This window comes from Lepisma saccharinum, unplaced genomic scaffold (genome assembly GCF_977018435.1).
Source record: "Lepisma saccharinum unplaced genomic scaffold, izLepSacc3.1 HAP1_SCAFFOLD_352, whole genome shotgun sequence".
In the NCBI taxonomy this organism is placed as follows: domain Eukaryota; kingdom Metazoa; phylum Arthropoda; class Insecta; order Zygentoma; family Lepismatidae; genus Lepisma; species Lepisma saccharinum.
The window spans coordinates 183,031-201,333 of record NW_028143070.1 but is presented as its reverse complement, the minus strand read 5'-3'; positions in this window follow the sequence as shown (position 1 = coordinate 201,333).

Sequence of the window (18,303 nt, the reverse complement as noted above, 5' to 3'; positions counted from 1 at the left end):
GTATATGCAGAGATCGCTAAAACGACAGGTCGCCAAATGACAATTCTCAAATATACTGTGCAGCATATGGAAAGGCGGCTAAAATACCGGGTAGCATAAGGACTGGTCACCAAAGGACAAAACTGTACCATATGTACAGGTCGCAAAAATAGTCGGTTGCAGAAGGACACGTTGCTAAATGAACGGGTCACCAAAATTAAGTCTCAGAAAGACTGTGTAGCATATGGAAAGCCCGCAAAAAGACCGGTTAGAATAAGGATAGGGCTCAGTCGGTAACGCGTCTGACTACTTTGCTAAAGGTCCCGGGTTCGATCCCCGGCCGGTTCAAATCCGGGAACTTTTCTAACGATGGAAGCGGCCCCGGCGCCCACCCAGCGTCCAATAAAATGGGTACCTGGGGAAAACCCGGGGGCGTAAAGGCGGTCAGGGGCGTGATGCTGATCACATCACCCCCACTCACGACCGAATCAAGAAAGTGTGGGGCGTTACCCCCACAATTCCTATACGCCTTCATGGCGTGGTGCTAAGCACAGGGGAGCATTTTACATTTTTTTTTACCTTTTTACCTAAAGACCGGTGGTCAAAGAACAAGTCTCGAAAACAGTTTGTACCATATGGACAATTCGTAAGACAAGTCGGTAGCATAAGGACACGTTGCTAGAAGAATGGGTCGCGAAAGGACTAGTCTCAAAAAGGCTGTAGAATATAGACAGGTTTCTAAAGGATCGGGTCGCCCAGGAGAGTCTAAAAACAGTGAGTAGCATATGAACATGTTGAAAAACGTCTGTGTAGCATATGGAGAGATCGCTAAATGAACGGGTCGCTAAGGGACAATTCTGAAAAACACTATGTAGCATATGCAAAAGCCGCTAAAAGACCGGTTAAATGAGGACAGGTCGATAAAAGAACGGGTCGCCGAAGGACAGTTCGCTAAGAGTACGGGTTGCCAAAGGACAATTCTCAAAAACATTGTGTAGTAAATGGAATGGCCGCTAGAAGACCGGGTAGCATAAGGAGATGTTGCTATAAAAATGGGACGCCAAAGGACAAGCCTCAAAAACAATGAGTAGCATATGAAGAGGCCGCATAAAGACCTGCTACCCGCATAACGACAGATCGCTAAAAGAACGAGTCGCCAAAAGACAAATCTCAAAAATACTGTGTAGCACATGGAAGGGCCGAAAAAAGATGAGATAGCATAAGGACAGGTCTCTAAAAGAACGGGTCGCCAAAAGACAAGACTCAAAATTAATGAGTAGCATACGACAGTTTCAAAAATGATTGGGTAGTATATGCAGAGATCGCTAAAAGAACGGGTCGCCAAATGACAATTATCAAATATACTGTGCAGCATATGGAAAGGCGGCTAAAAGACCGGATAGCATAAGGACTAGTCACTAAGGACAAACCTCACAAACACTTTGCACCATATGTACAGGTCGTAAAAATAGTCGGTTGCATAAGGACACGTTGCTAAATGAACGGGTCTCCAAAATTAAGTCTCAGAAAGACTGTTTAGCATATGGAAAGGCCGCAAAAAGACCGGTTAGAATAAACATAGGTCGCTAAAAGAACGGGTGGCCAAAGGACAATTCTCAAAAACATTGTGTAGCCAATGAAAAGGCCGCAAGAAGAATGGGTAGCATACGTACAGGTCGCTAGGAGAACGGGTCGCCAAAGGACAAGTCTGGAAAACAGTTTGTACCATATGGACAATTCGTAAAACAAGTCGGTAGCATAAGGACACGTTGCTAAATGAAGGGGTCTCAAAAACCACGTTGTAGCTTATGAATAGAGCGCAAAAATACTGTGTAGACGCTATAAAAACGGGTCCCCAAAGAACAAGTCTCAGAAAGGCTGTAGCACAAGGACAGGTTACTTAAAGAATTGGTCGCCAAAGGTCAAGTCTCAAAAATGGACAATTCGTAGAACAATTCGGTAGCATAAGGACACGTTGCTGAAAGAAGGGGCCACCAAAGGACTTGTCTCAAAAAGACTGTAGAACATAAGGATAGGTTGCTAAAGGAACGGGTCGCCCCAGGACAAGTCTAAAAACAATGAGTAGCATTTGGACAGGTTGAAAAAATGCTGTGTAGCATATGGAGAGATCGCTAAATGAACGGGTCGCTAAAGGACAAATCTCAAAAATACTATGTAGCGAATGCAAAGGCCGCAAAAAGACCAATTAGAATGAGGACAAGTCGCTAAAAGAACGTGTCGCCAAAGGACAAGTCTCAAAAAGACTGTAGATCATAAGGACCAGTCGCTAAAGAAAATGGTCTCCCAATGGTCTAAAAAGCAATGAGTAGCATACGGAAAACTTGAAAGAAGATTGTGTAGCATATGAACGGGTCGCCAAAGGACTAATCTCAAAAGTACTGCATAGCATATGGAAAGGCCGCAAAGGACCGGTTAGAATGACGACAGGTCGCGAAAAGAACGGCCGGCCAAAGGACAATTCTGAAAAACACTTTGTACCATATGGACAGGTCGTAAACAGACTTGGTAGCACATATGGAAACATCGCTAGAAGAACGGGTGGCCAAAGGACAATTCTCAAAAACGCTTAGTATCATATCGGCAGGGCGCAAAAATCTGGGTCGCCGAAAGACAGGCCGGTAAAGAACTGGTGTCCAAATGACAATTCTCAAAAATACTGTAGCATAGGGAAAGGTCGCAAAAAGGACCGGGTAGCATAAGGACAAGACGCTAAGAGAACGGGACGCCAAAGGATAAGTCTCAGAAAGTCTGCGTTGCATATGGAAAGGCCGCAAAAAACAGGGTAACATAAGGACTTGTCGATAAAACAACGGGTCGCCCAAGGACAAGTCTCAAAAACTATGAGTAGCATTTGGACAGGTTGAAAAAATACTGTGTAGCATATGTAGAGATCTCTAAATGAAAGGTTCGCCAAACACAAATCTCAAAAATACTGTGCAGCATGTGGAAAAGCCGCAAAAGGACCGCTTAGCATATGGACAGGTCGCTAAAAGAACGGGTCGCCAAAATACAAATCTCAAAATTAGTTTGTAGCATATGGAAAGGCCGAAAGAGACCAGATAGCATAAGGACAGGTCTCTAAAAGAACTGGTGGCCAAAAGACAAGGATCAAAAATATTGAGTAGCATATTGTCAGTTTGAAAAAGGCTGGGTAGCATATGTAGAGATCGCTAAAAGAACAATTCTCAAAAACACTGTGTAACATATGGATAGGTCGCTAAAAGAATAGGTCCCCCAGGGACAAGTCTCAAACACCACGTTGTAGCTTATGGACAGATCGCACAAATACTGTGTATGGCGAGGTGCTAAGCACAGGGGGACCTTTTTTCTCTAGTTTTTATAAGGACCGGACGCTAAAGAAACCAGTCGCCAAAGAACTAGTCTCAAAAAAACTGTGCAGCATCAGGACAGTCCGCTAAAAGAATAGGTCCCCAAAGGACAAGTCTCAAAAACCACGTTGTAGCTTATGAACAGATCGCAAAAATACTGTGTAGCATAAGGGCAGGACGCTATAAAAACAGGTCGCCAAAGACAGTTTGAAAAAACTGGGTAGTATATGCAGAGATCGCTAAAACGACAGGTCGCCAAATGACAATTCTCAAATATACTGAGCAGCATATGGAAAGGCGGCTAAAATACCGGGTAGCATAAGGACTGGTCACCAAAGGACAAAACTCACAAACACTTTGTACCATATGTACAGGTCGCAAAAATAGTCGGTTGCAGAAGGACACGTTGCTAAATGAACGGGTCACCAAAATTAAGTCTCAGAAAGACTGTGTAGCATATGGAAAGCCCGCAAAAAGACCGGTTAGAATAAGGATAGGGCTCAGTCGGTAACGCGTCTGACTACTTTGCTAAAGGTCCCGGGTTCGATCCCCGGCCGGTTCAAATCCGGGAACTTTTCTAACGATGGAAGCGGCCCCGGCGCCCACCCAGCGTCCAATAAAATGGGTACCTGGGGAAAACCCGGGGGCGTAAAGGCGGTCAGGGGCGTGATGCTGATCACATCACCCCCACTCACGACCGAATCAAGAAAGTGTGGGGCGTTACCCCCACAATCCCTATACGCCTTCATGGCGTGGTGCTAAGCACAGGGGAGCATTTTACATTTTTTTTTACCTTTTTACCTAAAGACCGGTGGTCAAAGAACAAGTCTCGAAAACAGTTTGTACCATATGGACAATTCGTAAGACAAGTCGGTAGCATAAGGACACGTTGCTAGAAGAATGGGTCGCCAAAGGACTAGTCTCAAAAAGGCTGTAGAATATAGACAGGTTTCTAAAGGATCGGGTCGCCCAGGAGAGTCTAAAAACAGTGAGTAGCATATGAACATGTTGAAAAACGTCTGTGTAGCATATGGAGAGATCGCTAAATGAACGGGTCGCTAAAGGACAATTCTGAAAAACACTATGTAGCATATGCAAAAGCCGCTAAAAGACCGGTTAAATGAGGACAGGTCGCTAAAAGAACGGGTCGCCGAAGGACAGTTCGCTAAGAGTACGGGTTGCCAAAGGACAATTCTCAAAAACATTGTGTAGTAAATGGAATGGCCGCTAGAAGACCGGGTAGCATAAGGAGATGTTGCTATAAAAATGGGACGCCAAAGGACAAGCCTCAAAAACAATGAGTAGCATATGAAGAGGCCGCATAAAGACCCGCTACCCGCATAACGACAGATCGCTAAAAGAACGAGTCGCCAAAAGACAAATCTCAAAAATACTGTGTAGCACATGGAAGGGCCGAAAAAAGATGAGATAGCATAAGGACAGGTCTCTAAAAGAACGGGTCGCCAAAAGACAAGACTCAAAATTAATGAGTAGCATACGACAGTTTCAAAAATGATTGGGTAGTATATGCAGAGATCGCTAAAAGAACGGGTCGCCAAATGACAATTCTCAAATATACTGTGCAGCATATGGAAAGGCGGCTAAAAGACCGGATAGCATAAGGACTAGTCACTAAGGACAAACCTCACAAACACTTTGCACCATATGTACAGGTCGTAAAAATAGTCGGTTGCATAAGGACACGTTGCTAAATGAAGGGGTCTCAAAAACCACGTTGTAGCTTATGAATAGAGCGCAAAAATACTGTGTAGATGCTATAAAAACGGGTCCCCAAAGAACAAGTCTCAGAAAGGCTGTAGCACAAGGACAGGTTACTTAAAGAATTGGTCGCCAAAGGTCAAGTCTCAAAAATGGACAATTCGTAGAACAAGTCGGTAGCATAAGGACACGTTGCTGAAAGAAGGGGCCACCAAAGGACTTGTCTCAAAAAGGCTGTAGAACATAAGGATAGGTTGCTAAAGGAACGGGTCGCCCCAGGACAAGTCTAAAAACAATGAGTAGCATTTGGACAGGTTGAAAAAATGCTGTGTAGCATATGGAGAGATCGCTAAATGAACGGGTCGCTAAAGGACAAATCTCAAAAATACTATGTAGCGTATGCAAAGGCCGCAAAAAGACCAATTAGAATGAGGACAAGTCGCTAAAAGAACGTGTCGCCAAAGGACAAGTCTCAAAAAGACTGTAGATCATAAGGACCAGTCGCTAAAGAAAATGGTCTCCCAATGGTCTAAAAAGCAATGAGTAGCATACGGAAAACTTGAAAGAAGATTGTGTAGCATATGAACGGGTCGCCAAAGGACTAATCTCAAAAGTACTGCATAGCATATGGAAAGGCCGCAAAGGACCGGTTAGAATGACGACAGGTCGCGAAAAGAACGGCCGGCCAAAGGACAATTCTGAAAAACACTTTGTACCATATGGACAGGTCGTAAACAGACTTGGTAGCACATATGGAAACATCGCTAGAAGAACGGGTGGCCAAAGGACAAAGTAGTGGTATTTACGGTAGGGACAGCGCGAGAAAGGAAGAGCTCCCCTCCAGCAGATTTGCTATACTTAAAACTTGCTCAACATGAGCATATGAGCTTTTTGCTCTAGTGTGGAACTCTTCCTAACCCAAGATTTTTGTAAAAATGCCCTCGGGAATTTTTCAGAAAGGAAGAGCTCTTCTCATGCAGATTTGCTATACTTAAAACTTGCTCAACATGTCCATATGAGTTTTTTGTTCAAGTGTAGCACCTGCCTAACCCAAGAGTTTTGTAATCGGAAAGTATCAACCCCCCCCCCCCTCAAGCAGATTTGCTAACATTTACAAAAATTGCATCAGCCAGATTTTTGTCTATAAACTTGTATCCATACCCACCTATACATATTTACTTCAGGTTTAAGTTCAATTGGATACCAGGTTCAATTTGCTTATCTAATATTAAAACAATGCAATATGTAGAGCCCCTCTAGAATTGCTCCGTGTTTGCATGTTTCCCCCCTCTGTGTCAGTGTGTACAATTCCCGAGACGGTAGTATTGATTTTTGCTTTGCATGTTCTCCTCAGCGCCAGTATTTACAGAAATTCCCGAGTATTGCATCATCCAGTATTGTGAGAATGATTGAGGAGAACAGATGTGTTGACACAGTGCTTCTCATACTTACTGGTTTAAATTCATATTGAACAATATAAAATCTGATATTTGTTGTAATCCACTCATATTTAGAGTCAAGCTTATATTTGTCCCAGCTTGTTATACATAACAAGGTTATTGCCATTCTAGACATGCATGTCTGTGCAGGTATTTGCGCTGGGTCAGTGTGAATGAATATTTATTCTCTTTTTACACTTGTGGGCTATTGGCTTTATAACCTGTCATAAGATAAGCATAGAGATTAGATTTAAAACCCAGGAAATTTTATATAAATACCAAAGCCAAAAATATTAAGTGTATACACACATACACACGTACACACACACACAGCACACAGCTGAACCCAACTGATATTTTTTATTCAGTATAAAGTTTTGAATTGAAACCCAGGAAATTGTATATAATAAACAACAGCAAAAATGCCGAATCAAAAATATTGTAATCAGTGCAATAAAAATATATTTAGCTCTAATTGGGCCAGACACCAAAAGATTTGTAACCCAGACAAATACAGAACTCCCACAATAATTTGCCCCAAATGCCATAGAAAATATAACATGGAATATTTCACATATAAACATAAAGATACTTGCTCTGTACAGTCATCAACACAACCATCCACATCTGGTCTGAAAAGAAAGCACGAAGCACCTCTTAATGCCAGATCAGCAAAGCAGCCACGCTATGAACCCATCCGTAGCAGTTTTAAAGGCCAATTAAGAGATCACCGGTTTGTATCAGAGCCAAGATGTGGCATTGAGAATTTTTTGAACAGTATAAATTCTGATCTGCAGGCAATTCTCAATGCACAAAATGGCTCTTATAAGCTCTCTCTTAAATTGTTTGTACAATATAAGAAACCAAATGGCACAAAATTTACACAGCCCCACATAACAGAAACTGTACCGGTTTATTCAAATGCAAATTCAGACACAATAATAAGCAGCTTGATAAATCAATTGAATATTAAACACTCTGAATTTGCAGCAAAAGAGTCAGGATGGAGCCTATGCGGTTCATCACACAAGTTATATGTTAATATTTCTGAATTCAGTCCATTACAAGGATCTACATATGTGCCATTACCTGCTAATATCAAAAACAAAAGAGCCGTGGTCAATATAAAAAATAATGACGCGAAATGCTTTTTGTGGTGTATATTAGCTGCTTTGTATCCAGTTTCAAGGGATCCTCAGAGAATAACTTATTACAAGCAACATGAACATGATTTTGACGAGGCAATGGAGGGTTTGGAATATCCAATGTCTGTTCAGAATATTGATAAATTTGAAAAAAAGGCCAGGAATATTAATAGCAAACAATTATATATTAATGTATTTATTTGTTCCACTGGCAATTGCCCGATAGCACCTCTCAGAATCAGTACAATTGATGATGAATCTGCTGTTCCGATTGATCTGCTTTTAATTGAAGGGGATGGCACATACCATTATACTCTGATACATAATCTTGAAGCTTTGGTGAGAACACAACTAGACAAATCCAATACAATATTCAAGTTGTGCAGAAGATGTTTAACTGTATTTGATGGTCAAAAAATGGTGAAGGGGGTTCGGGAAGAGAGTGCAGAAATTGCCAAAAACAAGTTAATTGAGCATCTGAAATACTGTGGCAACCATAAACCTGTTCATATGGTGATGCCCAATCCAAGTGAAAATTGCAAATTCAAAAAGTTTGAAGCCTTGTTGGAACACCCAGTATTTATTGTCTATGATTTTGAATCGAACCTCAAATCTCTTGCATTCTGCAATCCAGATCCTGAAGAATCCTCAATTACACCATACCAGCTACATGAACCTTCCAGTTTTTATTATATGGTTGTACAGGGTGGTGTAGCTAGTGAGCTGTGCTTATACATGGGACCAAATGCCGTCAAAGAATTTGCACATAGAATAGAAAATGAGTGCCGTGACATAGCATCTAACATCTTATTAAAATCAAAACCCATGTTGCCTTTAACAGAGGAACAGATTGAGGATTTCAACAATGCAGAAAAATGCCCGGTATGTGATTCTGAATTTTCAGATACAAATATCAAGGTGAAACACCATTCTCATACAGATGGTAAATTCTTAATGGCCCTGTGTAAAAGCTGCAATATTCAGATCAAGAGACCAAGATTTATCCCCATATTTTGCCATGGAGCATCCAATTATGATTTCCATCATCTGATCAGGTACGAAGGGTTTGACAAGCAGAATTTAAATATTTTAGCTGAAAATGATGAAAAATATATTGCCATTACCAAAATAATTAAAGTTAATGGTGTTTCTATTCAATTAAGATTTCTTGATTCTTACAGATTTTTATCTGCTAGCCTGCCTACACTGGCCACTCAATTATCTGATGATCAATTGAAAATCAAACGTGCTTCGTTTCCAAATCAGGACCTGAAATTAATTAGGCGGAAGGGTGTATATCCATATGACTATGTTACAGATTTTTCTAAATTTGATGAGTGTTCCCTGCCACCACAAGAAGAGTTTTACAGCAAAATCAGAGGATCTGGAATCAGTGATGAAGATTATCACCATGCCCAATTGGTGTGGAACGATTCAAAATGCAAGACATTTCGTGATTATCACAAGGCTTATTCGAAACTTGATGTGACCCTCATAGCTGATATAATACAGGCATTCAGAAAATCTTCCATACAAAATTATAAACTGGACCCAGTGTATTTTTTCAGTGCCCCGGGCCTAGCATGGGCCGCAATGTTTTTGAACACCAACATGCAATTGGATCTGATCCACGATCAAGATACGTATCTGTTTATGGAGAAAGGTATAAGAGGGGGGATGGTGCAATGTTCTCAGAGATATGCCAGAGCAAATAACAAATATATGCCTGATTATGATCCAGCACGGCCATCAAATTATATACTGTATGTAGATGCAAACAGCCTCTATGGTCACGCCATGATGGATAAACTGCCATATGCAGGGCTTGAATGGGTTGAAGATTTCAATATTGAAGATCTTCAGGACTTTGATGACAGTGACTATGGTCTCTTCTTAGAGGTTGATCTGGCAATTCCTGATGATTTGCACAATAAATTTTCTGATCTGCCCCCAATTCCCGAGGTTCAGTGCTCACCTGGCTCTAAACAGAAGAAGCTCATGATGACCCTGGAGCCAAAACAGGGATATGTCACATATTACAAAAACCTCCAGTTCCTGATGAGTCATGGTGTTCAAGTGACCAAACTTGGCAAAGTTTTGAGGTTCAGGCACTCAAGATGGTTGAAACCATATATTGATACAAACACAGAGCTTCGAACATCTGCAATAAGCCAATTTGATAAGACCTTGTTTAAATTGATGGTGAATTCAGTGTATGGCAAAACTATTGAAAATGTCAGAAAACATACCAATGTTAAAATAATTACTGACCCCAGCCTGAGCAAAAAATTGGTTGCAAAACCCAACTTCAATTACAGAAGAATTTATGATGAGCACATGGCACTTTTCAACATGAAGAAAACAAAGATCAAATTTGATAAACCTATTTATGAAGGGGCTGTGATATTGGAATCGTCCAAATTACATATGTTAACATTGTATTATGATGTGTTGAAACCTTTTTATGGTGATCGTGTAAAACTGATGTACATGGACACGGATAGTTTTATTCTTGATATTCAAACAGAAGATATTTATCAAGATATTGCACAGTCTGAATTGTTTAAATATTTTGATACCAGTGAATTGCCTGGCCATCTGAATATTCAACCCCACAACAAAAAGGTGCCTGGCAAGTTAAAAGATGAGACGCTTGGTGATGTTATTGTGAAATTTGCTGGGTTAAGTGCCAAGATGTACACTTTTAAAACATGTAGTGCTGTTGTCAAAAAAGCCAAGGGCATTGGCAGAGTGACTGTTGACAAAGAGCTTAAATTTGAAGATTATGAAAATTGCCTCAAATCCCAGAGTTCAATCAAAACATCAGAATGCAGAATTCAGAGTGTGGATCACTTGTTGACTTCAAATATTGTAAGAAAAGTGGCTCTGGACCCACATGATGACAAGAGATGCATTTTATCATGTGGCATACATACTTTACCTTGGGGGCATTGTGATTTGAAAAATGGGAATCAATACCCAAACACAGAGCATGATTTGAAATAAATAAACATGCCTATGAACTTATTTGGGTTCAAAAAACAGGCTATTATGGACCTGCCAACACCACAACCCTCTTCTGATATGCTGTCTAAACTGAGTGGCTTGTTAATTATTCATCTGAACAGCATACTTACAGATGTTGATGATGAAACAGGCAAAACATTGTACATATTTAACAATAATTTAAATCATTACCAATTACCTGTAGGTGGGCAATTGCAATTTATTACAACCCCTGAGGGTGATGTCAAGATTTCAGTAGGGAGAAATATTTATAGAATTAAGCACTCAAACATGATTTCTGGCACTGTATATACTGTTTCTGCTGGTGACTGCTTATATATTGAGGTCCCTGGATCCTATGACAAGCTTATACCTTTTTTTATAGAATTAAGAATCAGATACTCTATAATAAATAACCACTAAAACAAAAATGCCTAATGATATATTTGGCCATACAAGGCATGAAGATCACAGTGATGAGATTTTGATGCTTGATGTCAGAGTCAAGAAATTAAGAAGTGATTTACAAGCTTTACAAACCACACTCAATGCCAGTCTTCAATTAGAAATTACAAATCTGCAATCACAATGCATGGACCCTCTTCTTAAAATTGATTCTGAACTCAAATTATTGCTTCAGAAATATACTGACCTGGCCACATTGGATAATTTTCAAAGTTTAGAAGAAGCTGTAGCAGCTCTTCAAGCCAAATTTAAGACCCAGGCCACCAACTCCGAGCAATTGAAACAGCAATTGGAAGAGCAGATAAATAATGTCCAGGCACAGCTCCAAACAATTGTCAAAAGCATAAAATCACAAGAAGATTTTGATCTAGTGATTTCCACTCTAAAAGAACAGATTCAATCACTGGAGATTCCTAATCTGGACCCACTGAACAATGCCATAGCCGAGGTTAAAGAAAAAATTGAGACACTTGAAAATTTTATGAACAATTTGCCATCTTCTGATGCTTTGAGTGCAATAACTCGGAGTGTAGCAAATATTAAGCTGCAACTTGAAACATATGAAGATTTTGGAAAAATTCAAAGTTCCATAACCCATCTTGAAGGTACAATAGCAGCAGTGCAAAGTGATTTGGCAAATGTACTAGAATCCCGCCTGCCTGGTATTGTAGACACACTTGTCAGTGTCCAGCAACAGATCACAAAGCTTGAAAACCTCAACACTGAATCTGAACTATCTCATTTTCATCACTTGATCGATGATATCCAAACAAAACTTGAAATTTTACAACAATCCACACCCTCTCAGGCAGATATAGCCCTGCTCCAAAATGCTATGCAAAATGTGGCTGATGCTTCTGAATTAAACAATGTGAAATTGGCACTTGAATCTTTGCAAAATACAGTATCAAATCTTCCCACATCACAGGAACTTAAAAATATTAAGAGGGCAGTGAATCGCATATTGAAATCAGAAGATATCAAGAATATCCAAGCAGAGATCAAACAACTTACTCAGACAGTAGCCACTCTACCAACCAATCAACATATTAATGAACTGCATGCCCTGTTTGAGGATATCAGAAGACAGGTCCATGATCTTACTGCTCAAAATTCAAAATTGGCAGTTGTTGAAAATTTGCAACAAATTGTAGCTAATATCAAGCAACAGCTAGGAACCATGGAATCCAATCAAGCAAATGCTCTGTCTGTTTTTGCCACCCAGCTTCAAGAGATTGTGCAACAATACAAGAAACTTATTGTGGACATAAAAATCAAGCCAGGCCATGATGATGTTGTTAGGACCATCAATGAGCACCTTGAATCTGTAACAAGCAGATTGCTCACAGCAGAAAAGGAAATAACAGGCATAATCGAGAATCCAAAACATACAGTAATTCTTGAATTGTACAGTATCCCCAACAAAGAATATGATTCACCATTTACAACAGGTGGCAAAATATATATGCTGTCCCCTGCTCAATTTTATTACCAGTTTTTTGTTGGGGGCACATTGAGACCAATCAAGATCAAATATTGGCATCAGCCACAGGCACACCACTACCCTACTTTATCAATAACAAATGCTGAGAACAAAGTAAAAATCACCAGTGTAGAGTTGGAGGATTTTACAGACCCCAATACATTAGAAACAGCCTATGCTGAAGATGATGGCACTTTGGAATTTCATATACAAATAGGAGACAAATTATATTTAGAAAATCCTGCAGTATCAGCTGCTGAACACCCCATAGTTGCAATATTTTTGTTTACATATTATGTCTAGTTGTTGATGAATTACACAGACAAGCCCGACATAATTTTAAGAGACTCCCAGTAGTCACAAAGGGCATAGATGATTTATGGCAGAGCGACTTGATTGAGTTGTCAAGTGGACAGCTGAAGAACTTAGACAAAATCAACAAGGGCTACAAGTATCTACTCACTGTGATAGACACATTTTCAAAATTTGCCTGGGCTCTGCCACTCAAATCCAAGACTGGAAAATGTGTTACAGAAGCCTTCAGGACAATCATCAATCAGAGTGGAAGATCACCGCGCTATTTGCAAACAGATAATGGCAAAGAATTTTATAATTCTGTGTTCCAACAATTTATTAAAAGCCAGGCAATAAAACATTACTCGAGTTACAGTGATCTCAAGGCCTCAATTGTAGAGAGATTTAACAGAACCTTAAAAAATCTTATGTATAAACAATTTACACTTCAAGGTAACTATAAATGGATTATTATTCTTCCAGAACTTCTACATAAATATAACAACTCTGTCCATACCACAATCAACATGAAACCCTCCGAAGTAACTTCATCTGATGAGCAAAAATTGATCAGGACTGTTTATTATCCTAGATACCAGCCAACAACAAGAAAGGCCAAATACAAGGTGGGTGATCAAGTAAGAATTAGCAAATATAAGGACTTATTCAAGAGAGGCTTTACGAGAAACTGGAGCACTGAATTGTTTACAGTGGTTCAAGTTAAACCCGGAACCCTTAACACATATATAATAAAGGATCATCGAGGAGAAATTCTCAAAGGCAGGTTCTATGAACAAGAGCTCAGCAAAACTAAACAGCCTGACACATATCTCATAGAAAAAATCATCCGCAGAAAAGGCAACAAGTTATTTGTCAAATGGCTGGGTCATCCGGAAAACAGCTGGATCGATGCAGACAAAATAATAATATGAACACCTGGGATGTTATAAAAAGGCTGCCAGAACCTGAACAGCAGAATAAGAGAAATGGCAAATTGCTGCCTGATAATATTAGATGTCTTATTGTTGGGCCATCTGCTTGTGGTAAAACTACACTAATGGTTGAATTGGCATCCAACTGGTTAGACTGGAAAAACAGGCACTTGTATGTTTTCTCTAAGAGCTTGGAACAATTAAAATATCAGCAGCTGATGAAGCTATATGATGGATTGGATATTGCTACTTTTGTACCAGATGTTAAGCCACTTCATGAATGTCTCGATAATTCTGTTGTTGTGTTTGATGACATTATACTGGATAATCAAAACAAGGTTAGAAATTTCTTTACACAGGGCCGGCACAAAAACATTGATTGCTTCTACCTGGCACAGACTTTTTCAAAAATTCCGAAGCAGCTGATCCGAGACAACAGCAATTTTATATGTGTGTTTCATCAAGATCATACCAACCTCAAACACATACATGATGAATATGTAGGTGGGGACTTGAGCTACAATGATTTTTCTAAGTTTTGCAGCAAGTGCTGGAATCAAGACAGTTATGGGTTTGTTACAATTGATATGACAAGAACACCTAATACTGGAAAATACAGAAATAAAATCAACGATTTTCTAGACGTTGAGACATAAATAAATAACCATGAAAAGGCCAATCATTGATGATCTTAAGTTAAGAGATTATCTTGTAAAAAGATTTAAGGGATGGAAATCAGAGAACCGGGGAATTTATGAACAACACAAACAAACAGAACAGCCTGTAATTGATGCTATTAGTGAATTAGGTAAAAATATCAAAACTGTTACAGAGCAAAATCAAGATTTGATCACAGAGCTTGTACCTGTAGCTGCAAGGAACATATTAGATTATCCATTTACCCCACTTTCCAGTATTCATACACCTAGTCCTGTTGCTCCTAGAAGAATTGAAGCTACTCAGGATCCTATTGAATTGGGTCTTCTTGCTCAAAAATATTTAAGCACACCTAAAGACAACAAAGATGAGGTCTTTGGCTTATATGCTGACACAGAGCTTGATGGGAGCATCATACATAGAATTGGCAATTTCAGAGTAACATTTATGGGAGATGATCTCATTGTTTATTCAGAATCTCGTCTCGGAGAAAAAGGTGCTTTTGTTAAATATCCCCGTACACCTGGGTTGTGGGAACTGATGACTAGGAAAAGGCCTGGAAGCTATACAGATCAAGATTATGATTATTACAAAGAAATATTAATAAAATCAGATGCTCTATACCAGAACAATGATCCCACACAAAAAAGAGTCAAGTCTAGCAGTGGAGCAAAATACAACAATTTAATCAAGCCCATATGGTCACAAATCAAGACTGGCAGTGGAATCAAACAATACAACACCCTGCCTAAAGAATTTGTGTGGGTTGATGATGTCAGGAAACTTGTGGATAGGTTATTGGTGATAGCTGGGGAGGAAAATGCTGGGAACCACAATTTTTACAATGAAAAGGTTGGAATTATGGACATGATAAGCACCAAATTGTCTAATTTTATAGTGAATGACACTAAGGGGATTGGATATCTTATAAAAATTATTAATACTCTACCACCTAAATTTTGGAATATTTCTGAGGGCCGGGGCCTGGTTAATGACATTATAAACAAGCTGCCATTTGAACTACATCTTCCAGGCTATCAGTATTGTGGTCCAGGCACAAAATTGGATCATAGATTAAACAGAGGTGATCCCGGTATTAATCCCCTAGATGCTGCTTGTAGAGACCATGACATAGCATACAACACACATACTGATCTTGACAAGAGACATGTTGCAGACAAGAAATTAGAAGAGGCTGCATTTGGTAGATTTGTAAGCAAAGATGCTTCTTTAAGTGAAAAAATAGCAGCATTGGGAACCACCATAGCTATGAGCACCAAACAAAAACTGGGGTGGGGGTTGTAAATATATATATAATAAACCTAGAATGAAGGCCAAGGGTGTTATGTATCAAATACCTTATGCAGGTCTTAAATCTCTTAAAACTATTGACAGTCTCTTGACCAAAAAGCAGCGCAAGAAAAAAATTCTTGTATTGCAAAGGGCCATGGTATGAAATTGTTGCTTAGTACCCCCCAATTAAAAAAATTACAGCAATCAAGAAAAAAATCACATGTGGGGGGATTCATATTTACTATCCCTGCCATCTTAGCTGCTCTTGGGGCAGTTGGGAGCTTGGCCGGCGGATCAGCTGCCATAGCAAAAACAGTAATAGATGCCAAGAAAAATAGGGCAGAATTAGATGAGCAGAGGCGCCATAACCTGGCCATGGAGAAACAAGGCAAAGGTGTTAAGAGAGCCATGAATAAGTTTAAAAAAAACAAGAGCCGCTTACAAACCAAGATATTGAAGCTTTAATCAAGCCACTGGGCATCAAACATTTTAGAGGTGTGTACATGTCTGATTCTTTACCAGAACAACCACTCAACAAAGAGTGTGGCATTGTTAATTTGGATGAGTATAAAAATCAGGGCACTCACTGGATCTGTTATCTTAAATATTTAAACAATGAGGCATTTGTGTTTGATTCATTTGGAGGTGTTCCACCTGAAAATTTAGTAAAATATCTAAAATCAGCTAATCTTTATTACAATAATGCCCGTGTTCAAAATTTCAAAGATGTTAATTGTGGACATTTGTGTTTATCTGTTCTCAGATATATGTCTCAAATAAATAAACCATCAATTGAAAATTTTCAAAAAGCCTTGTGGTATTTAAAACATCATGGGGGTATTCCATCTCACCAGCCAAAATTCAATATTGAAACTCAAATTGCATGATGACATAGTGTATCCCAAAACAATAGCTCTCAGAGCATTTTACGGCATGTACTTGATCCCTAATATTACACACCACAACAACAAAATTGCAGTAGGGGATCAAAAAATTGTCATCACTCCAGGGCAATATAATCTGTCCACTCTAAATGCTCAATTACCCAGAGGTATAGTGTTAAGTCAAAATTCTGTCACTCACAGAGTAGAGATTGTATCTGCTACAGAAACAGTGGATCTGGGTACTATAGGAGAGCTGTTAGGATTTGAGAACAACACAAAACTTGAAGCAGGCATCAAACACACTGCTATGAATATACCTAAATTCTTAGCCATAGAGACTCTGAATATTCACTGTAATGTGGCCGAGGGTATGATCACCAAATCAAATGGCATAGGCACTCACAAACAAACTGGCATCATTGCAACATTCAAACCTAATTCCGAATTTATGGAGCCAATCATCTACAATCCATCCCCAACATTATATTTTCCTGTGTGTCATAATAGAATAGATTACATTGAATTGATGGTCACTAATGAAAAAGAAGAATTAGTTGATTTTGCTGGAGCCACAACAACTGCAATCATAGAGATTAACATTTAAATAAAAATACATACAATGGAAAATATTGAGAGTTATGAGCTACAATCATTCCCCCCAAACAGGAGGACATTTGCAAATTTAAATCAACCCAACACAGAGATTGAGGTTGATCTTGATGTAGGGGATGGCTTTATACACCCTCACAGAGCAGATCTATACATCAAATTTGATGTTGTAAAGCTCGATGGAACAGATTATCCGGCAAATTCAAATATAAGATTGGTAGACAATTTTGTGCCGCATCTATTCTCTGAAATTGAGATCAGAAAGCATGGCGTTGTTATAAACAGAGTGGATTATCCCGGCATTACCTCCACAGCTTTGGCCACATTAAAATTATCCAAAACCGAGGCTTCTTACTACAAAATAGGCGGATTTGAGGCTGGTGATAAAATTATATCTAAGAGCCACACAGTGCTGTTCCCCATGCGCCTGTTGCCAGGATTCTTCTCGGATTACAAAGATATTATGTGGAAGGGCGGGTTAAGAATAACATTTAGAAGAGCTGCCAATGATAATAATGCTTTGATGAGGTACAGCACATTAAACCCTACAGGAGAAGTTCTGTCCAATACCCTACCAGATGCAGGCAAGTGCATTATTCAGACTATGGAGCTAAGAATCCCAGTTGTTGAATATGAGGCCAGTTATGCTCTTAAATACAAAGCTGATATAATAAAAAATCCACAGATTCCTCTGCAATTTTATACATATCAATGTGTACAGAAGCCCGCAACTGGTTCTTATTATGAGTTTGATGCCACAAATTCATTCTCCAGCATACAATACGACATGCCTGATTTTGTGGTGGTACTGTTTCAGACTGGGAGACACAACAATCAGGAAAAAAATTCAAGTAGATTTGATAACTGCAACATCAAGAACATATATCTTAAAAATGGCAGAAATGAGGTATTCCCTAGAGAAAATTATAATTTAGACATTTCCAAGGATGATTTCCTCAAATTATATGAGGCTTTTTCGGCTTTCAAGAAGGTCACTACTGGCAGTACTGACATGTATTACACACCAGATGAATTCAAAGCACAGAGA